This window comes from Mytilus galloprovincialis, chromosome 12, assembly GCF_965363235.1.
Source record: "Mytilus galloprovincialis chromosome 12, xbMytGall1.hap1.1, whole genome shotgun sequence".
Classification (NCBI taxonomy): Eukaryota; Metazoa; Mollusca; class Bivalvia; order Mytilida; family Mytilidae; genus Mytilus; species Mytilus galloprovincialis.
This window is the reverse complement of record NC_134849.1, coordinates 21,307,809-21,322,022: the sequence shown is the minus strand read 5'-3', so window position 1 is coordinate 21,322,022 and position 14,214 is coordinate 21,307,809. Positions and strand designations below refer to the sequence as shown.

Here is a 14,214-nt window from a genome sequence, read left to right as displayed (position 1 = left end):
TTTAAAATGTAAATACATTTATTAATGTATTAATATATGTATTGACACACAGTACTTACATTTTAGCACGCAACTACTCCTTAGTATTGCACTCTAGTCAAACTTAGTTATACGACCAATTGGTATAAGACAGTTAAACACCGAGAGATTTATATCTAAAGGCAGTTGTGGGATAAGGACCTGATAACGATCGACCAATTCTTGATGTTGATTCACATTTCATCAGAATTTATTGACTGATTGTTGGTTGCTTCACGTCCAGTGGTTATTGAAATGATGAAGTTATAAAGTTTTATTTATAACGAATGTTTTCAAAGGTGTACTTATTTTGGACAAAATATGTTCAATGATTAAATGCATACACATACACATGGTACAAATTGCAAATTAGTGATACACTTATCAAGGGCTACAGTAAGGTGAGCATATATAACAATATTAAATCACAGTGATGACAATTGCCCCAGAAAGGTGATAATTCATTTCAAAACTTAAAACACATAGTTAGCAATTGCATCAGAAAAGTTAAGATGAACTTTCAACATGAAAATCAGAGTATAACAATTACGTCGGAACAGTGAGAATATTTTCAATCTCATTAATTACTTGTGCGCCGGAAAGGTTTTGATTCAGGTACAGGTTATATTGTCAATATTTTAAAAGTGTTACAAGTGGTTCGATATGTAATGATTCATTTTCCACAATTGTCTCGCATATGAAAACAAGTACTAGTAAACATGATAATTCATAAATGTGTGTTTTGTATATGCGACTTTTTGTGTTTCCTTAATTGTTTCTTATAACGTGACTCTGTACTTTTAAAGATCCCGGCATTATGTTATTGTTCTAAAATATGTCAATATGTTATTGTTTATCATAAATTTGATAATACTTTGAAAGACAAACGACAAAATTATTTCATTCGAGTAGTAGTATTAACCATATATGGATTCTTAAAAATTCTAAAGAACTGCTGGATAATTTTTAATCTCGGTCTGTTTCTGTAAATAATTCTAACATAACTTTTGATTTTATAACCCTGGATACCACAATCTCCATGTGAAATTATAATTGTTTTCTATAGACATTGAACGACAAAATTTCTTTTTGTGACGTTTGTACTTCTGACGCCCAACACGCAAAACAAGGAATCTGTTTTTTAATTTAATAGATGCTTTTTGTGTTTATTGTATATGTTTGTTTGTCTTGAGATTGTAACACAGTCGTGTATGCTGTAACCATATTTTGACTATTTTACCGATTATGTCTGTTTCGTTCACGCATCGTTGTAAAAAAAGGATCCTCAATGCTCTTCAATTTTGTACTTGTTTGGCTTTATAAATATTTTGATATGAGCGTCACTGATTGTAGACGAAACGCGCGTCTGGCGTCCTAAATTATAATCTTAGTACCTTTGATAACTATTCACACCACTGGGTCGATACCACTTCTGGTGGACGTTTCGTCCCCGAGGGTATCAACAGCCTAGTAGTCAACATTTCGATGTTGACATGAATATCAATAATGTGGTCATTTTTATAAATTTTTAGCTCACCTGGCCTAAAAGGCCATGTGAGCTTTTCTCATCACTTGGCGTCCGTCGTCGTCGTCGACGTCGTCGTCGTCGTCGTTAACAATTTTTCAAACATCTTCTCCTCTGAAACTACTGAATGGATTTGAATGAAACTTAGCATGATTGTTCCTTAGAGTATCCTGCACAAAGTGTGTGCTTCGATTTTTGATCGGTCAAAAAACATGGCCGCCATTACTTAAAATAGAACATAGGGGTCAAATGCAGTTTTTGGCTTATATCTCAAAAACGAAAGCATTTAGAGCAAATCTGACATGGGGTAAAAATGTTCATTAGGTCAAGATCTATCAGCCCTGAAATTTTCAGATGAATCAAACAAACCATTGTTGGGTTGCTGCCACTTAATTGGTAATTTTAAGGAAATTTTGCAGTTTTTGGTCATTATCTTGAATATTATTATAGATAAAGATAAACTGTACACAGCAAAAATGATCAGCAAAGTAAGATCTACAAATAAGTTAATATGACCAAAATTGTCAATTGACCCCTTAAGGGGTTATTGTCCTTTAATGACAATTTTTCACAATTTGTTCATCATATTTGCTAACTTTAAAAAATCTTCTCCTCTGAAACTGCTGAATGGATTTGGATGAAACTTAGCATGATTGTTCCTTAGATTATCCTGCATAAAGTGTGTGCTTCGATTTTTGATCCGTCAAAAAACATGGCCGCCGTTACTTAAAATAGAACATAGGGGTCAAATGCAGTTTTTGGCTTATATTTCAAAAACGAAAGCATTTAGAGCAAATCTGGCATGGAGTAAAAATGTTCATTAGGTCAAGATCTATCAGCCCTGAAATTTTCAGATGAATCAAACAAACCATTGTTGGGTTGCTGCCACTTAATTGGTAATTTTAAGGAAATTTTGCAGTTTTTGGTCATTATCTTGAATATTATTATAGATACAGATAAACTGTTAATAGCAAAAATGTTAAGCAAAGTAAGATCTACAAATAAGTCAATTTGACCAAAATTGTAAATTGACCTCTTAAGGAGTTATTGCCCTTTAAAGACTTTTTTCACAATTTGTTCATCATGTTGACTTACTTTAAAAAATCTTCTCCTTTGAAACTGCTGTATCAATTTCAGCCAAACTGAGGCTGAATGAGTTTTAGAGTTTCAGAGTATCTAGTATAAATTTTATATTTCATTTCCTTGTATGTCAAGAAACATAGCTCCTATGGCTAAAATAGAACATAGGAGAAAATGATTTTTTTTTTGCTTTTGAAGAAAATAGGACGATTCAAAGAACATTTAAATAAATTGAAAAGCCAAAATAATCATTGATATGAGATTAAACCAAAAAAATTCAGGTGAGCGATTCAGGCTCTTGAGAGCCTCTTGTTTTACAAAACTTTGAATTATTCGAAAAACTTAGGATTTTCTTATCCCCAGCATGGATTACCTTAGCCGTATTTGGCACACCTTTTGGAAATTTTGGATCCTATATGCTATTCAACTTTGTACTTGTTTGGCTTTGTAAATATTGTGATATGAGCGTGACTGATGAGTCTTATGTAGACGAAAAGTGCATCTGGCGTACTAGATTATAATCCTGGTATCTTTGATAACTAATTAGATTTTCAAAAGGGTGCACCAAAACGGTGTAATTTGATCCGCAATTCAGGGTTCTTTATAACCATTTTAATCAACCGGACCATGATCCTTCGTTATCTACGAAAGTACGCATCATCGAGAAATAAGCCCTGTACTTAGTACTCCTTTCCGAAAAGATAGAGAAAATTTCTGGATAAGGGAACTAGGTACTGCAATGCCATATGGTTGCAATGTAAATGTCAAAGGAGTAGGAAATTTGTCAAGTCCAGCCTGCAGTGATGTTAATGTAATGAGTTTATTTAATACTACCTTACGAAACCAACGTAGTCATGGACAAAAACGTTACCATCTGCCCAATGTAAAAAAATCTAGATCGGCCTCTGGAAGCTTTAATGACCTTCTTTCTCATCTACATCATCCGTTAGGGTTACATTACATTAGAACTATTCTTTTGTCACTGCCTGTTAATTTTCTAAAATGAGAGATTATGCACTTGACAAACGAGGCACCAATACATTTTCTCCAATATACAGACTTGTCAGTATAATTTGTGATGTAGCTCTTTTCCGTCTCTTTAAACCAGTAAGATCGGAACCTTTACATGAGGAAAAGAGGAAATTCCTTCCTGTTTACTTTACCAATAGAGGAATTGATGCAATCAACAACAGCAACGTTCTACATCACAAGGAGGTAACATCTAAAATTCCTATTTATTTTCAAAATCAGTCTGTTCCTATTGTATCCTACAGTTACACCAAAACCATTGCACCCAAAATATTTAACTATAAACAAGCATTACAGGACCTTGATTTAGAACAATACCTAAACAATACTCTGACATGTGACTGTTACCACTCGCCTTACAATTACAGCCCCTCTGGCCATGTTATTACTGGGGATCTAAACATTATTCAACATGAAAATCTTCGAAAGGTGATTTCTCGTGGTCCTAAGTTTAGAGAACCGCAACACATCAATTGGAACCATAACTTCAAAATAATTATGGGTTCCATTGAGGAGTACGCCAGAGCATGGGCTAAACGAGAAGAAGTTTTCTGAGATTTGTTCTATCAAAACTTTTGATTTTTCAACCTTGTAAACAACCATTCCCCATGTGAAATTGAAAAACCGTCTAACAGAAATAATCCACAATGCTTTTCATCATAAAAATGGTAGCATACGCTATACATTTATCACTTCGGGATACCATAAGGCATATTTTGTTAATAAGGAACAAAAGGGTAAAACATACTACACAGAGGAACAAGTGATCAGTATGCTGGAGTTTCTTATTGACAACATATTTGTTGAATTTGGAGGTAGACTTTTTCAACAAATTGTCGGCATTCCTATGGGAACGAACTGTGCGCCTCTCCTTGCCGACCTCTTCTTATTTTCATATGAATCGGAGTTCCTTCAGACACTTGTCAAAAACAAGAAGATAAAAAAAGCCAGGTTATTTAATTTCACTTTCAGATATATTGATGATGTTCTTTCCATTAACAATCCGAACTTTTATGATTGGGTTCCATTAATATACCCATCAGAACTAGAAGTTAAAGAGACAACAGACACGGCTTCTGCCGCCTCATTTTTAGACTTATACCTCGAATTTGACATACACAGTCATCTCAGTACCAGAATCTATGACAAACGAGACGATTTTAATTTTGAAATTATCGATTTCCCCCACCTTAGTAGTAATATACCAATTTCACCTGCATATGGAATATACATTTTCCAACTTATTCGGTATTCAAAAGCTTGCAGCTCCTATTCAGACTTTGTAAAACGTCACCAGTGTCTGCGCAGAAAGTTGATGAACCAGTGGTATGTCAAAGAACGTCTCGTCCTTTTTCTAAAAAAGTTCATCGGAAGGTACCAAGAACTTGTTGATAAATATTCCGTATCAACTTCACAAATAATATAAGATGGTCTTGAAGTATAGATTTTGCGTACTGACGTCGGTTATCATCTTAATAACGTGTTATAGTATTCTTTTATTTGTCTTTATTAATAGTACTTTTACTGTTAAGTCAGTTTTTTTAGATATTCATTTGACGTGACTATGTGCTTATGTATAACATCATACTTTGAACGACAAAATTATTTCATTTATTAATATTACTTTTACTTATGGATCTTGTCATACTTTGAATGACAAAACTATTTTATTCATTAATATTACTTTTTCTGTTAAGTCTGTTTTTTATGATATACATTTGACGTGACTCTGTACTTATGTATCCCGTCATACTTTGAACCACACAATTATTTTATTTATTATTATTACTTTTACTGTTAACAGTCAGGGGCATTACTTAAACAAGTAACAATTAAAATTACCTATACAAGTAATGTTGAAAACGAGGCTTATTTAAATATAACTTATATAAGTTATTTTTCTGAATATTATTTTTATAGGTGTCCAAGAATACAGATTTTACTAGCTTTAAATAATTTTCACAGTTATCTGGTTATTTTTCCCTTGATATATAAAAACTAATTCTTCAGAAACACTAATTAACTTTCCGACGCACTTATCTTTCATATCGACGCTTCTGGGTCAAAGATTGGTCTCTTGGGACTATTAAATTATCATTTTCCTCTAAAATCTTGAAGGTAGACTGATATAAATAGATAGATACTTGTGAATTAATTACGACCTGAAGTTATTTATAATTTGTAACCTAAATCAATTACATATGTGCCTTAGATAAGTGTAATTGCTATTTTTTTCAAAAATGTTTAAAATAACTTATTCAAGTAATATTTTTGTTATTATTTTCAAAGTAACCCTTCATCTCTATACTCCTCTCAAATTTGATAAATTCTTTATTTTATGATATAAAATGTAGTTTAAAATCATGAAAACTACATTTAGTCTATGTTTCTATTGAAAATTAAAATAACTCTATTAAGTAATTTTATTGTATTTAAAATAAAAAATTACTTACATAAGTAATTAAAAAAAATAACTTGTTTAAGTAACGCCCCTGACTGGTTAAGTCTGTTTTTTGTTATATCTACTTTACTGACTCTCATTTATGCATGCCGTCATACTTTGAACGACAAAATTATTTTATGTCTACCTGTGCGAATTTCAAACGCGCAATGAAAACCTTCCATCCCTTACGGGTAGACTTTACATAGATAAATAAAATCGTATAAGATAAGCAAAATCAGGATGTTAAATTTGATGTATGCCTTTTTGTGCTTCTTCGTTACATTTGTTGTTTTTATAGTGATTAAGATGATAACACAATGTTGACTGCTGTGCCCCTATTTTTGACATTTTACTCTTTGAGTATGTTTGTTTTGTTCACGCATCGTTGTAATGGAATTTGATGCGACTGTCATACAAGTGAGTAGGTTAAGCTAGCTATAAAACCAGGTTCAATCCACCATTTTCTACATTAGAAAATTCCTGTACCAAGTCAGGAATATGACAGTTGTTATCCATTTGTTTGATGTGTTTGGACTTTTGATTTTGCCTTTTGATTTTGGACTTTCCTTTTTGAATTTTCCTCAGAGTTCAGTGCTTTTGTGTTTTTACTGTTTTGATAAAAACTTTCTATAAACAGTTAAGATTTCGCTTTGGAGTACGAACTATGAAATTACCCATAGTCCTTTGGGTTATGAAACGACGAATTATAGTCGTTACATTTAACTTTCTCTTGAAGAACTTATAAAACACACCATGCTTGTTCTATAAATCAAGCAAATAAAATAAAAAATTGAGCTATTATGTTTTTTTTATATTCATGTTCGTTTAAAAAGAATTGACCGCAAAGTGATCATGACTTCGATAGGGACCTACTGTGTCGTTTTCTGTGCTGAGGGATTCGTTTTCGGTTATGAATAAAATATATTGTCTTAGCCGTAAGAAAAAAAAATATAAAATATTTTGTCAATTGAATATTTTAAGAAAATATCAAATTATTCATGTTGTTAATGTGTAACGATAGTCTGACCGAATTATTTTTTTAAATGCCTTCTTTCGTACGGTTTGATGTTGTTAGTTATTTGTTACTGGTTACTAGTTTATGAAATGTTTTGATTATATGTTCTCTTTTGTATCGTTCGTAAACTAATTAAAAGAAAAGGAGAAGTTCAGTGTCTTATGTCATATCGTTTAATTCATGGAGTTGGCATATTTTTATGCCCCACCTACGATAGTGGAGGGGCATTATGTTTTCTGGTCTGTGCGTCCGTCCGTCCGTCCGTCTGTCCCGCTTTAGGTTAAAGTTTTTGGTCAAGGTAGTTTTTGATGAAGTTTAAGTCCAATCGACTTCAAACTTAGTACACATGTCCCCTATGATATGATCTTTCTAATTTTAATGCCAAATTAGAGTTTTTACCCCAATTTCACGGTCCACTGAACATGGAAAATGATAGTGCGAGTTGGGCATTCGTGTACTGAGGACACATTCTTGTTATCATTATACTTTTAGAATTAAAAGGATATGATGATTGACGCATTGTGTCAACACTTGTCTCTTAATGTTCATAATTATAATTAACTGTAAACAAAACTTTAAGTTTTTGAAATACTCAGGCTTTTCTACCTCAGGAATAGATTACCTTAGCCGTATTTTGCAAAACTTTTTGAATTTTTGGTCCTCAATGCTCTTGAACTTCGTACTTCATTTGACTTTTATACATTTTTTGAATCGAGCGTCATTGATGAGTCTTTTGTAGACGAAACGCGTGTCTAAAGCAAATATAAAATTTCAATCCTGGTATCTATGATGATTTTTTTTTACTGAAGACAATGTCCTGATCTTTTGACCTAGCAATGTTTTTTGCATGTATTTGTTGATATAACATTGAGGTCACAAAATCCGTATTTGCTGTAAACCGACCGACCATAGTTTATCCCTGTCGACCCTAATTTTTATGGCGTCGGTAACATAAAACAACTCTACTTTCACACCCTGATTTAGATGGAGATGTTACCTGAAGCACATGATTTTCTGTGTGGTCCATATCTTCCTATTTTTCTTATTTTAATCAATTCCAATTGCAAATCGAACATTATTAATGCTAATATTATTTTTAGGTTATACTCAGTGGATATTTAAGGAACTGTGTTTCCCTCAAAACAATGGAACCCATCGAGCACACAATTCTATCTTTTCATACAGCCATTATCCTCATTGATGGAATGTTCGATAATATGTACAGGAAACCCTAAATGTAGAGCTGTTTTCATTTACGAAAACACATGTTTCGGATTATCCACGTTAACACCAAACTCAAAACTGATTTCAACTGTACGGACATTTATCAAACAACCACAAGACGGTATGTATCTTTTGAATAAAAACCGGCAAATCGTTTCAGTTTTTTTTCATGGATTTTGAACCGACCAATGATTACAACTATCTTCATGTCATAGGTATTTTAAAATTGGTAAAGAAAAAATCCCAAACATGTTTACAGTGAAATTTCCACTCGGACGCTTCAAATTAATAATGATTTCTATTCTTTTCTTTCATTTCAATGAGTATGAAAAAAAAACACCCTGCTATTTTGAACGAAGAAAGCTTATTTCGTTAACATTGGAATCCTCTTTCTTCTACATTAGATGTTAAGAATTTTAATTTGTTCTCAAAACCTCTTTATGTACTGTCTTAGGACCTCCATCCGATATTCTTAGGAAATATATGATACATATTAACAATCCTCTATTTGGTGAACCTTATACGTCAAGTGAAGAACATGTCTGCTTCAACGTCTTTGTCAATTTCTAAACAAAATCCCTGTAAGTGTACATCCTCATTGTCACTTTTTTGCAAAATGGATAAAATTAGATAATCGAAAATGTGTCCATAACTCAGTTTACATTTGAAATCAGTGACAGAATCACGTGTGCTGGTTACTATCTTTTATCATTTTATTCTTTTGCCTATAATGTAGTGAAAAAAAAACAAGATCTCTCCTTCTATTTTATCCATTTGCATCAATTTATATCATAATAACACTGGCTTTCCTAATTAAATTGACCTTCTAATTGATTCGTGCGCCAATGAGAACTCTTATTGAGAGGAAACGCGCATGACGCGTATAAAATTATAAGCCAGATATCTTTGATGAGTTTTTTTATAACAAGATGAACAAAGGCTTTGTCTTTGTCTTTTATATACGTAAAATTAAGCAGAAAAAATGAACATGTTGAATGCCAGTTTACATTTATCCACCGAACTTAGATATAGACTAAAGGGAACGACATCCATACAAATTGATCCATTTGCATCAATTTATTTCTTTATTCACCTGATCAAAATGACACTGGCTTTATTTTTATCCACAGACATGTTACACATGTTACAACCGATAGTTTGTTTATTTTTTCTTCTTCATAAAATGGGGTTGCCTTTGGCATGTAATATAATAAATTTTTCATTTGTTAATTGTTCTAACATGATTTCTTTTAACAACCTTGATGACCTCAGAGATACCATCAGAATCTAGTTATTAGTTAAATATTGCTCTTCAATTGTTTTGAGTCTTATATATTCGTCAACTTCTAATATTTCAGCTTTGGTCGTTCTTGCTAAATATAAACCTAAAACAAGTGATTTGGACGAATGCAACTGTTGTTTACAATTCTACTGTTTATGAATCCTTGAGGTTGTCGAATTTGTAAGGGTTTCTACTACCAGACATATATGAACTTATCCGGATTTGGCATAAATCTATTGCAATTTTGTTTTCAATATTATTCAATTTCCTTATTGATTTGACCTCCTAATTGATTTGTGTGCCAATGTAAATTTGTATTGAGAATAAACGCGCGTGTTGCGTACAAAACTATAAGCCTGGTCTCTTTGATGAGTTTGGAATAGTAACATGATAAACATAAACTTTATCTATCTCTATTATACACATAACATCATAGCAAAAACATGTCATGACAGTTTTAATTTATTTACAAAACTTTACATTTTAATGTTGTGTTTCTGTTGTTTCGTTGTTCTCCTCTTATATTTGATGCGTTTTTCTCAGTTTTAATTTGTAACACGGATTTATTTTCTCAGTCAATTTATGAGTTTCGAATAGCGGTATACTACTGTTGCCTTTGTTTACATAGACTTATTGGCAAGCCTTTAATACAAAGGAATGACAATGGATGTAATGTACTGATGAGTATGTAATATTTTGTTTAACAGAATGTAATGGTTGGGACTTTGTTTATTATAACGGACTATGCATGCTGTTTAGTGCTATTGATTTGGATTGGTTTGAAGCAAGAACATATTGTGAAAACAAGAATAGCCACTTGCTCGTCCTAGATTCTGAACTAAAGGTCAACGAAACCAAAGAGTTCTTAAATACCTACTGTAAGTTCGGATAATTGCTTATATCATTGATTTAATGTGTCCGATACCGCGCCTATCAACCAACATGGCTAAAATGGTTGAAAATAGAACATAAGTGTGAAATGCAAATGTTGGGTTTATCTCTGAAACAAAAGCATTCAGAGAAAACTGGTATGGGATAAAATGAAATGTTCTTCTTTTGGGTTATTATCTTGAATACTATTATGGATAAACTGTAATCAGCAATAATGTTCAGCAAAGTAGGATCTAATAATAGGTCAACACGACCAAAATTTTTAACTGACAACGCCATGGCTAAAAATGAAAAAGACAAACAGACAAAAAATAGACATGACACAACATAAAAAAGTAAAGAATAAGCAACACGAACCCCACCAAAAACTAGGGGTGATCGCAGGTGCTCTGGAAGGGTAAGCAGATCCTGATCAACATTTGGCATCCGTCGTGTTGCTCATGTTATTACAAATCCGGTAAATGGTCTAATTCGGTAGGTCACATTCATGAAAGGGAAGGGGATTGTAATTACGATGTAAGGTACATATCCGATATCATTTTTGAAACGGTTATTCCATAACGGTCAACCAACTCGTGGTGGCGTCCGCAACTAAAGAATTAAGAGCAAATCTGATTTTACATAAAAATGTTCATCAGGTCTCAAACTACCTACCCATTAAATAATCTTATAAATCAGATAACCCGTTTTGGGGCTGCTGTTCTGATTTTGGTAATTTGAAGAAAATTTTGCTGTTTTTTGTTATTTTGAAAATACTTTTAGATAAACTGTTAATAGCAATAAAATTCAGCAAAGTAAGATTTACAAAAAATGTCACCATGACCAAAATCGTCAATTGACATCTTATAAGAGTTATTGTCCATAAAAGGCATTTTCTGCATTTTTTGAGATTTTTTGTTCAAAAATCTTGTGCCTCTAACTTAACTCCTGGGCCAAATTAAACCAAACTTGGCCTTGGTCTTTATCAAGATATCTATAACTATTGATTATGATTTTGACCCTTTTACAAATGATTAACAAAACCACAGTAAATACAGGTGAGCGACACAGGTTCTTTGGAGCCTCTAGTTGTAATTTTCACCATATAATTTTCCCATAAAGTCATTTAGTGAGGAAATGTTTAATAGCACTGACATGTAATTATAATTTTATGTCTGTATGTGTTTTCGTCAGGGATACCAGTGTTTTTTTCTCGAGAGTTAAATGGTGCAAAGTTTAAGTTCTGTGGCATTGAAACATTCTTTTGTTATCTACATTGAATTTCATAAATTATAAATTCTGAACACCAAACTTGTATGAATATGTTTTTACACATAATGGTCCGTTTAAAATCTTTATATTTTATATTAATGATTTGAGACTATTATTTATGCAAAGATTGTCAATGGGTTCCAGAGGTACGTTCACTACGTTGTACATATAGCTTTTACTGTGGATTCATTTATTTTCGTGGGTACCAATTTTTGTGGTTTACCTGTTCACAAAAAATCCACGAAAAATGGCACCCGAAGGATAATAATGAAGCCACAGTATCCGACTATGTTACCACATCGCACAGTTTTAATGCTGTCTGTCCTTTTATACATACAAATTTTGATTTAGCCATTGTTATCTTCCTTCTTTTTATGGAATTGCTGATTTATGCAAATTCACCTAATATCCTTTCTGTTCTAAATTGAGCCCTGAATAACACCATAGTGATTTTAAATGTTGACGGAACTTTCATCTTAGGTAATTTACCAAATAAGTCTCAAAATCTAGTAATGTGATCCAGCAATGATAGACCAAATTAAAGGACAACACATTGTCTATTTCGGTAAACGTGTTTAACTCCGTTGTTTTCTGATTCATGCTTATTCCTGTTATCTTTTTTATGTTGAATTATAAGTCAAATATATTCTTCCATGATATAAAATATCGCAAGCTTCATTCTGCGTTTATACATAATTCGAATTCGATTCGCATTAACAAATTTGAATTAGTTTAATTCGCATTTGAAACGTTATACGCCTCATTGTACATTTTAATACGAATTGCCATGCGTGTCAATTTCGCTTTACGGTCCGAACGATGTTTACTTTTAATTCGCATTATTAATTATATATATTGTCGATTAATTATACTCTAATTTGAATTTTAATTTAAAAGTTTCCATACCGCAATTTAATACCATTTGATTTGAATCAACTAATTCACATTTACGAAAACGCATTTCTAAGGAATGTGTGAACGCGATTAAGAATTTCGGTCGCATGCGATTGGATTTCAGTTCAAAACTATAGTATTGTGCTTTTGCTGAAATTAAGCAAAAGCAGTTGTTTTATTGACTCCTTGTTAAAAGAGACCATTCATAGCTTAACAGTATATACTAAGAATTTATGTTGAATGGGATAAAAACATTTCTTTTATTTTAGATCACGATTTACGCTCACTTTACGTTGGAGCATCCGACGAGACAAAGGAAGGAGAATGGAAATGGGTCACCAAAACAAAAATATCTGGTTATTTTAATTTCCAGCCAGGCCAACCTAACAACATTGATTCCAATCATCCTAATAAAGTAGCAAATTGTGGGGCTGTTATGTCTAAAGGGGAATTAGACTTATACGATGTGTACTGTTACGGGAAGAGAACATTTATTTGTGAAATGTAATTAAATAATGCATATTTTAAGGTTTTTCTTGTCGTAGAACACACCTCAGGGTGTCAGGATTGTTCAAAGAAAGACCTCCCTCCGGTCGGTCTTTCATTTGATCAATCCTGACACCCCTCGGTCAACCTGATGTTTTCAAATGATAATCATATACCAAGCATCTGTCAATTTTTTTATTTATCAATCGGTAATTGTCTTGCATTTTCTTTCTTCTATCCTAGTTGTAAGGGGTCAGTGAAAAAACTATTTGATTTTTTTGTTATCCTTACTTGAACTTTTAATGTCGTCCCTAATAACTCCAAGGTTTTCCTTCGGACACATAACGGAGTACAGATTAAAGGTATTCATGAATTTTGATTTAATGTCTCATACCTTTTATCAGGCGTCAATAAACTCCTCACCATTGTGATATATCAATCGATTGATACAGGAGTGTTAGTGTCAGCTCAGTAGTAAGTACTTCGGTACTGACATGATTTAACAAACTTTTCTAAAATTGTCCGTTTAAAAATTTTGAAATTATTAGGAAACTAAGGTTTTAACTCCCTCAGGCAAAGTTGATTTTAGATGAATTTGGCTATCAATTTTAGGTATTTTTGTCATAAAGCTCTGCAACGGTTTCGGTACTTATACATCCTCGGATTTTAAATGTATGACTTTCAGCGTTTCTGATGAAGGTAAATCCAGAAAAGCGCTTCGGACGCATTGAAATCCTAAAACGTGTCGTTTTCAATTTTTTCAATTTTTTAATTTTCATAATTGATCACTCTGATTCATGCTACGATTGTCGATTGATATTGATAAGTATTTAGCAATATTTAATACCATTGTCATATAGTTTGGAGGTTTGGCTATCCAGAAAACAAGGTTCAACCCACCATTCCTTTTCTTAAAATGTTATATAGCAAGTCAGGAATATGTCAGTTGTTATCAAAAGTTTGTTTTTATGTATGTTGCATTGGCGTTTGTTTTGGATGCACTTCAGTGTTTCTGTTGTTCTGTTTGTTTCCTCTTATAGTTGATGTTCCTTCAGTTTTAGTTTGTATCCAAGATA

General features: G+C 32.5%; 1 long non-coding RNA gene across 1 annotated transcript; it reads left to right on the top strand.

Moving 5' to 3' along the window:
* Positions 1-8,252: 8,252 nt before the first annotated feature.
* Positions 8,253-13,112, top strand: LOC143053933 (uncharacterized). The gene is made up of 3 exons (XR_012971509.1): positions 8,253-8,455; positions 10,324-10,494; positions 12,922-13,112. It is a non-coding gene; the product is annotated as an uncharacterized LOC143053933 (long non-coding RNA).
* The last annotated feature ends 1,102 nt before the right edge of the window (positions 13,113-14,214 follow it).